This window comes from Choristoneura fumiferana, chromosome 24 (assembly GCF_025370935.1).
Source record: "Choristoneura fumiferana chromosome 24, NRCan_CFum_1, whole genome shotgun sequence".
Classification (NCBI taxonomy): domain Eukaryota; kingdom Metazoa; phylum Arthropoda; class Insecta; order Lepidoptera; family Tortricidae; genus Choristoneura; species Choristoneura fumiferana.
Genome location: NC_133495.1, coordinates 12660700 through 12670140, shown reverse-complemented (window position 1 = coordinate 12670140; position 9441 = coordinate 12660700). Strand labels below are relative to the sequence as shown.

The following is a 9441-nucleotide window of genomic DNA, read 5'->3' as shown; positions in this document are numbered from 1 at the left end:
TGCCTTCGCGTCCGACGGTGCAGCGTGGCGGGCGCTTCGCGTGCGCATCGCGTGCACCGTGCTTCACCTCAGACATGAGGCGCACATACCAAAGTCAAACAAAGGAAAAGTTCAATTAATTATTAATTGTGTCTTAAATGGAGTGGTCCATGCGGAACAAGAAGTGTCGGCAGACCTGGTTATAGATGGGAGGACGAACTGGAAAAGTTGGACACGAATAGCGGAAGACCGAAAAAAATGGGATTCTTTGAAGGAGGCTTTTACCCGGAGGGGGTCCATATAATACTTAAATATATACATATCAATTTATTAAATTTAGAAATTTATTAAGTACTGTTATTTGTATTTGCATGATATGTTTTAAATAATTATTTCAAATTGTAATGTAAGTAATATAATTAAAATACAATAAACTAAATTAATTAAATGTGATAAAATGATTTAAAATATGGAATAAATAAAGCTATATTATTATTATTATTATAAATAAGTAGTTCATCATCTAGCCTATACAAGTATGTACACCTGTAAAGATAGGGTTTGGTGAGACTTCTAAAGTTGTAACTGCAGCTGTAATTCAATCTCAGCATGCACGAATCATTTCAACGCAAGTAAAAGAAAGCTACAGAAGGCTGAAAGCTAAGCTATTTGTTTATTTCTGTTATTACTATTATTATTTAGAAGCCTGTAGAGGTGTCCCACTGCTGGGCAAAGGCCTCCCCCCATGTCCTCCACTCGACCCGTTCTTGGGCGATCTCTGACCAGCTGCGAAAAAAGGCGTCCAGATCATTCCGCCACCGACGCCTGGGTCTGCCACGCCGCCGGAGTCCGTTTTGTGGTCCAGTCTGTGGCTATTTTAGCCCACCTATTGGGTTCCATACGGCTGACGTGGCCTGCCCAGTTCCATTTCAGCCTGGCAGTCTTGGCACCCACATCAGCAATGTGTGTGTTTCTGTTAATTTAAATAAATACAACCTAAGACTCTCCAAGGCTAGAATAAAAAGGCTGTTACTGACCAGCCAGTGAGATACACTTTTGACCTCAATGTCTTAGACTATCGCGGTTATTACTAATTTTGTCATTTAATCGGGTTTAGTTCCGCGTACCTTGATTTTAGAGAAGTTCAATATTTCAGGCACGCAGTTGCACGTCGTCTCGTGATCATGGCACACGCAACTGTGCCGAAATATCGAGCTTCTCTAAAGCAAGGTACGCGGTACAAAACCCGAATTTAAATCATAAAACCTTTGTCCTCATCTGCACTGCATCAGATTTAAGGGAAGATTCAGAAATTAGTGATCTAAGACAAACTATGAACAACTTTGCTCACCCGCGACCTTACGATACCTACGTCTATGCAACGTGTGTTCATGCAGCCCCGCGCCGTAAGAACACACACAAACTCAAATCACCACCACCACACCGCGCTGACGCGTTTCGTGCTCAATCTGAGTTCATCCTCAGACCAACCACTGTTCACCATACTACCAGATGTTAAACTCAAACTCAACTCTTCTCTTGTTACTCAAGGGAAGTGACAAGTGAAGTAAATAGGTAACGTCTGATTCAATAAATTATTACCTACTCCTACTGTTTAAAATAACGTAACGGTATTCAGGAACATTTTTCAAATTTATTTGCAAAATGCATGCAAAAAGCCGTGGTGGCCTAGTGGTTTGACCTATCGCCTCTCAAACAGAGGGTCGTGGGTTCAAACCCCGGCTCGCACTGAGTTTTTCGAAATTCATGTGCGGAATTACATTTGAAATTTACCACGAGCTTTGCGGTGAAGGAAAACATCGTGAGGAAACCTGCACAAACCTGCGAAGCAATTCAATGGTACGTGTGAAGTTCCCAATCCGCACTGGGCCCGCGTGGGAACTATGGCCCAAGCCCTCTTGTTCTGAGAGGAGGCCTGTGCCCAGCAGTGGGACGTATATAGGCTGGGATGAAGATGATGCAAATTACATAAGATAATTAGGGTTTACGAGTTAATATACCGCTAGCATACAGCTTTGCATGAGGACGTGTAGTGGTGCAGGCAATGTTTTCGTGGGGTTTCCGCAAGATAAAAAAAAAGATTATTACCAAATTACATTAATTACATTTTGACCCGATAATTTTATGTGTTAAGAATAGCCCTGCAATACCCCTGGTGATGCAGATTATTGGGCAGTGGTGATCTCTTACCATCAGGAGACCCACTTGCTCGTTTGCCATCCAGTCCAATAAAAAAAAAGAATAAGAGCATTGTGGTTACTTATATTATATTGCAATCATTTAGGGAAATACCTAAGCAGAACATTGGATGGCCATTATATATATATGCATTATTATATATATTCTATGTATATTATTAGATACAGGATAGACGATAATTAACTTTTCTGTATATATGCAACTTGTAGCAAATATAATTTAATGTTAATTATCAAAAACTAAGGTCGTGGTGGCCGAGTGGTTTGATCTACGGCCTCTCGAGCAGAGGATCCTGGGTTCAAACCCGGGCTTGCACCTCTGAGTTTTACAAAATTCACGTGCAGAATTACATCAGAAATTTATCACCAGCTTTAAGGGAACCATCGTAAGGAAACCTGCACAAACTGTCAAATTCTGAAAGGAGGCAGCAGGTTTTTGCAGGTGGTAGGACCTTGTGCAAGGTCCGCCCGGATTGCTACCACCATCTTGCTCGCTAATCCTGCCGTGAAGCAGCAGTGCTTGCACTGTTGTGTTTCGGCGTGGAGAGTAAGACAGCCGGTGAAAGTACTGGCACTTGAGGTATCCCATCTTAGGCCTCTAGGTTGGCAACGCATCTGCAATTCCCCTGGTTTGCTGATGTTTATGGGCGGTGGTGATCTCTTACCATCAGGAGACCCACTTGCTCGTTTGCCATCCAGTCGTATAAAAAAAAAAGGCCAAAACAATTGGAATAGAATTACTAAAACATGTAAAAAAAACACAAAACTTCAACTTTTTGTTGTATCGTGGATTAAATCCAACAGTTAAATACTTACTGAGTTTACGTTTTGAATAACTCCTTGTCATAACTATAAGCTTACAGACTAAAGCCTCCCATACACGGTTGAATACAGGACCCCATTTGCGCGGGCCCCGGTCACAATGAATAGCGGCCTTTAGAAAGTAACGCGTGCCATTAACGTATACCTACACTACCGAACGGACGACCGGGTACCCAAGGGATTTGAGAATATGATTATGAAGGTTGAGGTCCCGGGTTCGATTCCTGATCATACAAATATCTACTTGTATAAAAGGAACGTTTGCTCTTGAGTTTTGAACATTTACGAGTACGTACTTATTCATCCATAGAAGTATGTATATCCATTGTCTAGTAGGTACCTACAATACAATACAATACAAAGACTCTTTATTGTACACCAGACATAGTAAGCGATACAGAAAACTGATACACAGAGAGAAAAATTACAAGGTGAGCAATAGGCGGAATAATCGCTTAAGAGCCTACCCAATACCTACCCAATAGAACAACCTTTTTTTTGCTTAGTTTGGGTTTGGGACTAGGTAATCAGGCGTTAATTATCCCATGGTAGGTATTTATACTCGTATATTTATATTTTACTAGCGTTTTTCCGCGGCCTTGTTGGTGTGCGTCATTGGATCTGGGATTCCCATGGAATTTCCTATTACACCATGGTCATTTACGTGTAAGGGGGCGAAAAAACGTCAAAGTCTAAATGTCCTTATTCAATTTAGGCAAGCATTTATGAAACTTATATATGTCGAAAAATTTACCATCGGTTCGGAAAAACATTGGTTAATAAGAATTCGACAAGAAACTGAACGACGTTTCCAGTGTTTTGGGGATTCAATACGTTTAATCCAATCCTGAACATCGGAATAAAAAATCTTGTATGCTACTCCAGCAGATACCTACATGCGTTAGTATTTATTAAAAATGTACTCTTTACCAGCGGAGAAGTAAAGTAAAAAAATGCAATCGGTTATTTCGTTGACATTATCCAAAATATAGATACTTGCTTGAACTAATACGACATTATTGCAAAATATTTTTCACACCTATCCTTCAGAAAAGTAACTTTTCTAAGTGTTTTATTGCAAATGCCATTTTTTGAAGTTGATAATTGTAAAGACACGCCATTTTCTATGCTAATTGTTCTTTAATAATATTTAGAATTATTTTTTTCAACTTTCAACTCGGGAGCAAAATTATTTTCATCTTGGGCGCTAACACCTGAAACCCTCATTACGCTTAGGATTCTACTTAAGAATCCCTCGCTACGCTCAGGATTCTATTGTAGAATCCTTCGCTACATTCTGGATTCAATTTACGCCCTCGCCGTAAATACACCATTTTGCTCCCTTGTGACACAAATAACTATTTTTGGCCCCGCAAAATGAATAACAGCGCACAAAAGGGCAGAAAATATGTTTTTACGGTACCAGATGATCTTTTGATCCGACTCTGTCACAATGGATCCATTTTGCCCAATAGATCCCTAAAATATATGTTATTCGGCAATCGGATGACGGAACGAATGAATTATTCAACATAATATAACTTTGTTGACCTCTCCTTACCGGAAATTATATTTGAGCCTCCGTAGGCATTTAATGTTAGGTATATTCATTTACAAATGTTAACCCGCGGCTTCTGTTGCTATTCTCAGGGGCCTGTGCCCACTATTGGGACGTATATTTGGCTGAGATGATGATGATGATGATCCGCAGCTTCCCACGCGTAAACCATTAAAATCAACAGTTGAATTGAAACGGGATTTTCTAAAGTCCCATGGTAATTCCCAAAAAATACATTAAGGTTGTACAGAACTAAGGTCATCGACATAGCTCAGAGGATTAGCAAGTTGAAGTGGCAATGAGCTGGTCATATCTGTCGAAGAACCGACAACCGCTGGAGTAAACGAGTTCTTGAGGGGAGACCGCGTCTTGACAAACATATTTTTTTTTTATTCGACTGGATGGCAAACGAGCAAGTGGGTCTCCTGAGGGTCTATTGCAGGTGGTAGGACCTTGTGCAAGGTCCACCCGGATTGCTACCGCCGTCTTGCTCGCTAATCCTGCCGTGAAGCAGCAGTGTTTGCACTGTTGTTTCGGTGTGGAGAGTAAGACAGCCGGTGAAATTATTGGCACTTGAGGTATCCCATCTTAGGCCTCTAACTAGGTTGGCAACGCATCTGCAATCCCCCTGGTATTTCCGGTGTCTATGGGCGGTGGAGTCTCTTACCATCAGGAGACCCACTTGCTCGTTTGCCATCCAGTCGAATAAAAAAAAATATGGACCCGCATTAGAACTAACATAAAATAAAAAGACAGGTGTGAAGGTTACAGTTTAATAATTAACACTTTGTATAAAATGACCCGTGTGATGTGTGTGTGTGTGTGTGTGTGCGTGTGTGTACTAAATAGAAATCATTATATTGGGTAACCCTTTATTATACATAAACCACATAAAGTTAACATTTAACAAGAGAAGACTCATCCCTCCCTATTTATTATTGAATAAACTAAGAACCTTAACTATACTGAATGAACTTTCAAAATTACAAAAACTTATGATGTGATCCTCTCTAGGTTGTGAGCACTACATCAGTTAGACGTCGTCGGGACTCAGAGGAATGTATACAATGGCAAACCTACTTTGTTAAAAATAAAGTTGTGCTAAATACTTGTGTTGTATAGATATCATTTAATAATATTGTAAATCTGTTTAAAAAATATACCTCGTTGAGTTTCTTGTCGGATTCTTCTCAACAAAGGTTTTTCCGAACCAGTGGTAGATTTTTTTTGACATTCATAAGTGCTTGGTTAGCCTAAATTGAATAAAGATATTTTGACTTTGACTTTGATGGTGGTAAACAGGGAAACAGGTAAGCAATTGGGAAGTTTACTGGGTAAACAAATATGACAGAATTGTTATTATATTTAGTCCGACGACAGTTAGGTATTTATAAATATTTGGACACGTATTTTTCTTTCGCCAATCGAACAAAAAATGAGAAGGATGCAGCGCGTTTGACTTCGGGAATGGGACTGCGTGACGTCACGCCGTGCTAAAACGTGTCGCACGGCGTGACGTTACCCGGAACTTTAACTGGCTTATCTCTTCATAATTTTTCAACTGCCCAATATTTACGAAATAAATAAATATCATGGCACAAATGACATAAATCGACCTAGTCCCACTCTAAGCAAAGCTTGTACCATGGGTACTAGGCAACGGATAAACATAGATTCGAGGCCAAGATTCGAGAATAAACATTCGTATTATTCATACAAAAATTTGCCCCGGCGGGGACCGAACCCGGGACCTCAAGCTTCATAGTCAGGTTCTCTAACCACTTGGCTATCCGCTCGTCCGTTTCCAGCTAATCCGACGGGCTAGTTAGATTTTTTTGAGGAAACTATCTCATTACGCCGCGATGGGCCAGTACTGTTCTTACAATGTAGCTTATTACCGATAATTATCCCTTCTTTTCCAGATGGGCATTTTATATTAGGAAAAACACTCGCAGCAGCATTATTCGGGTCGCTGGACGTATGCGGTGAAATAACCACATTGAGGAAAAACACTAGATCATCGGGATTGATGTCAGCGCCATCTATGTCGGCGCGTGCGAACTTTTGAAGCTGGAACACGAGCAGAGCGACGCACACGACGAATAGTTTTGATGACATCTGAAACAGTCATTGTTGTATAGATGCCATTAGAGTTGAGGTCACGCAAACAAGAACATGTCATGTAATAACAGCGGGATTTTGACGTTTACTTATTAATTTCATTCATTCTCCTTTTATGTGTCGGCAGATCGTAAAATCTGCCAAATCACGAAATTCCAAGGCACATCGTGAAATGGCGCCATTTCATGATATGCCTAAAAGTTGGGCAGGCACATCACGATGTGCGTTAAAAACAATACCGCAGAACGATTAGAGCAACGCATTCGACGATATTCCTAGCTCTGGGCACATCGTTATTATGCCAATAACCTAACCTAATTTAATCCACAAAAAGTTGGAAAACCCCGACTTTGACACTTCAAAGTTCAATATCTCAAAAACGGCTCAACCGATTTTGATAAATCATGTTTAAGAACCAACGCAAGAAAAACTGCTATCAAATAAAAAAACCGCATTCAAATCGGTATACCCGTTTAAGAGCTACGGTGCCACAGACAGACAGACACACAGACACACATAGCGGTCAAACTTATAACACCCCTCTTTTTGTGTCGGAGGTTAAAAAAAAGAAAAAATTAGGTACGACGAACGAAGCGAGGAGTTGTTAGTATGAATTGTGACCACAAAGCACGAGCTGAGCGAGCGAAGCGAGCGTGCCGCGGGAGCGGCCGGCGAAGTGCCAGGACCGATATTACGGCGGCGTTTCATTATTATGCCTAGGAATTTCATGATCTGCCTAAACTGGCCAAATCATGAAATGGCGGCGTTTCATGATATGCCTAGGAATTTTATGATTTGCCTAAACGTCACTAGGCAAATCGTTGAACGGTGAGTTTTGAACGATGTGTCGGATGTCCTCGTAGCCAATTCATGAAATGGCGCCATTTCACGATATGCCTAGGATTTTACGATCAGCCGCCGACATATGCAGTAGGCAATACAATCCAACTTATAATACTGCTTGCAGCAGACCCAAAAGGAGATAGCGGGACGATCTGTAGTTGGTCACAGAGAAAAGTACCCCTATTAAAAGATGCTCATTTTAACGTACTCTGTTTATAACAATCATTTAAAAAGTTTCAAATTTTTTGTCCTGGCTCCATAGTAATTTTGCTTGAAAATTTTGTCCAAAAAAAAAAGTTATACTTATCGATTATTGGCAATTATGTCGAAAACCGAAATTAGAAAGCTGCACTATGTATTTAGTGGTCGGATTGACATGAAATCTTACCACTATTATGAATGCGAAATTCTGTGTGTGTATGTGTCTATGTGTATGTTTGTTACTCCTTCGCGCTAAAACGGCTGGACAGATTTCGATGAAATTTGGAATGTAGATGGCAGACATTTGGAATAACACATAGGCTACTTTTTATATAGGGATAAAATCTCGTAATAAAAACCACTGGGCTTAGAGTCGGGAAATTTGGCACTGTTATTTATAATGCAATGTTAAAGAAAAGACCACGATGTAGGTAATTCCCGCGGTAAATTTGTAAAATCTCGGAATTTAAATTCAACTGCTTTATCTATTTAATTATGCGTGCGATCACTAAAAATTAGATAATTTTCTGTTTTTTTTGGAACGACCAGGTTCTGTTACAATTTCATGACTTTCACAGTGTACCATAGAAAAGACAAGCTGGCAGTCGAGCCATAGTACCAAAGGAAAAATCAAGTCTCTAGCTCCAATGGTTTAGCCTCTACGCTGTCTGTCAGTCAATCAGTTACAGTCAAGGGAACCTTTGTACTACTAAGTAATGTCTTGTTGACACCAATACATCTACCAAAGAGTGCCACCAGAAAAGGTGCCACCCTGATACGTGTTTAAGTTTCCTTGACTGTACATTACTTTTTAAATAAAAAGTAACAAAAAATATCCAACAGTGGACGTCCTATGGCTGATAATGATGATTTTAAAGGAATAAAAGTTCAATTTTTCAAAAACGGCTTAACCGATTTTGATCAAACATATCTAAGAACCATCGCTAGAAAACCTGCTTTCAAATAAAAAAACCGCATTCAAATCGATCCACCCGTTTAAGAGCTACAGACAGACACACATAGCGGTCAAACTTATAACACCCCTTTTTTGCGTCAGCGGTTTGAAATAGCACAATTTAAATGTAGGACAAACAAGTGCAACAAAGTCGAACTTCCAAAGAATCTCTTCCAGAACCTTTGAAATGTTGGCAGGACATCAGAAACTCATGAAGGAAGGGAAGGAAGAACCTTACGTTACCCCGTGTTACTGCCCATCTTACTACCAGAGTAAAACACACAGAAAATTAAACATTTCAATAAAAAATATTTATACATACCTCTTGCGTGGATGCTCGTTGACTCCCAGTAATACTTTGAGGCAATTAACTAATTATCCTGCTTAGATATAATATATAATACGCCATAATGTACATCAAACTTCCATATAAGTACAACAGGAAAAAACACAGCTAAGTGCCAGCCGGATAAGCACGCCAACAGTTCTGTCACAAATGTTCCGTCACCGTACAAAAAAATCCTTTCTAGGAAACCAATGGGAAGCCCCGTGTTAATTACAAGATAAATTTAATTATCACGCGAGTCACGCCACGTCACAAGTGTCTCGCCGAGCCGCCATCCATCATTACTACAACACTCTTCTCTTCTGTTATCTTTTTTATCATCTCTTCTCTTGTCTTTTATCTCTTCTCTTATCGCACATGAAATCAAAAACTGTCGCAACACAAAATTTGGGGCATT

The 9441-nt window shown here is 40.0% G+C and overlaps 1 long non-coding RNA gene across 1 annotated transcript; it reads right to left on the bottom strand.

Annotated features, from left to right (window-relative positions):
• Positions 1–6520: 6520 nt before the first annotated feature.
• Positions 6521–9154, bottom strand: LOC141441595 (uncharacterized). The gene is made up of 2 exons (XR_012452818.1): positions 9021–9154; positions 6521–6696 (listed from the first exon to the last, which is right to left on the bottom strand). It is a non-coding gene; the product is annotated as an uncharacterized lncRNA (long non-coding RNA).
• Between the last annotated feature and the right edge of the window lie 287 nt (positions 9155–9441).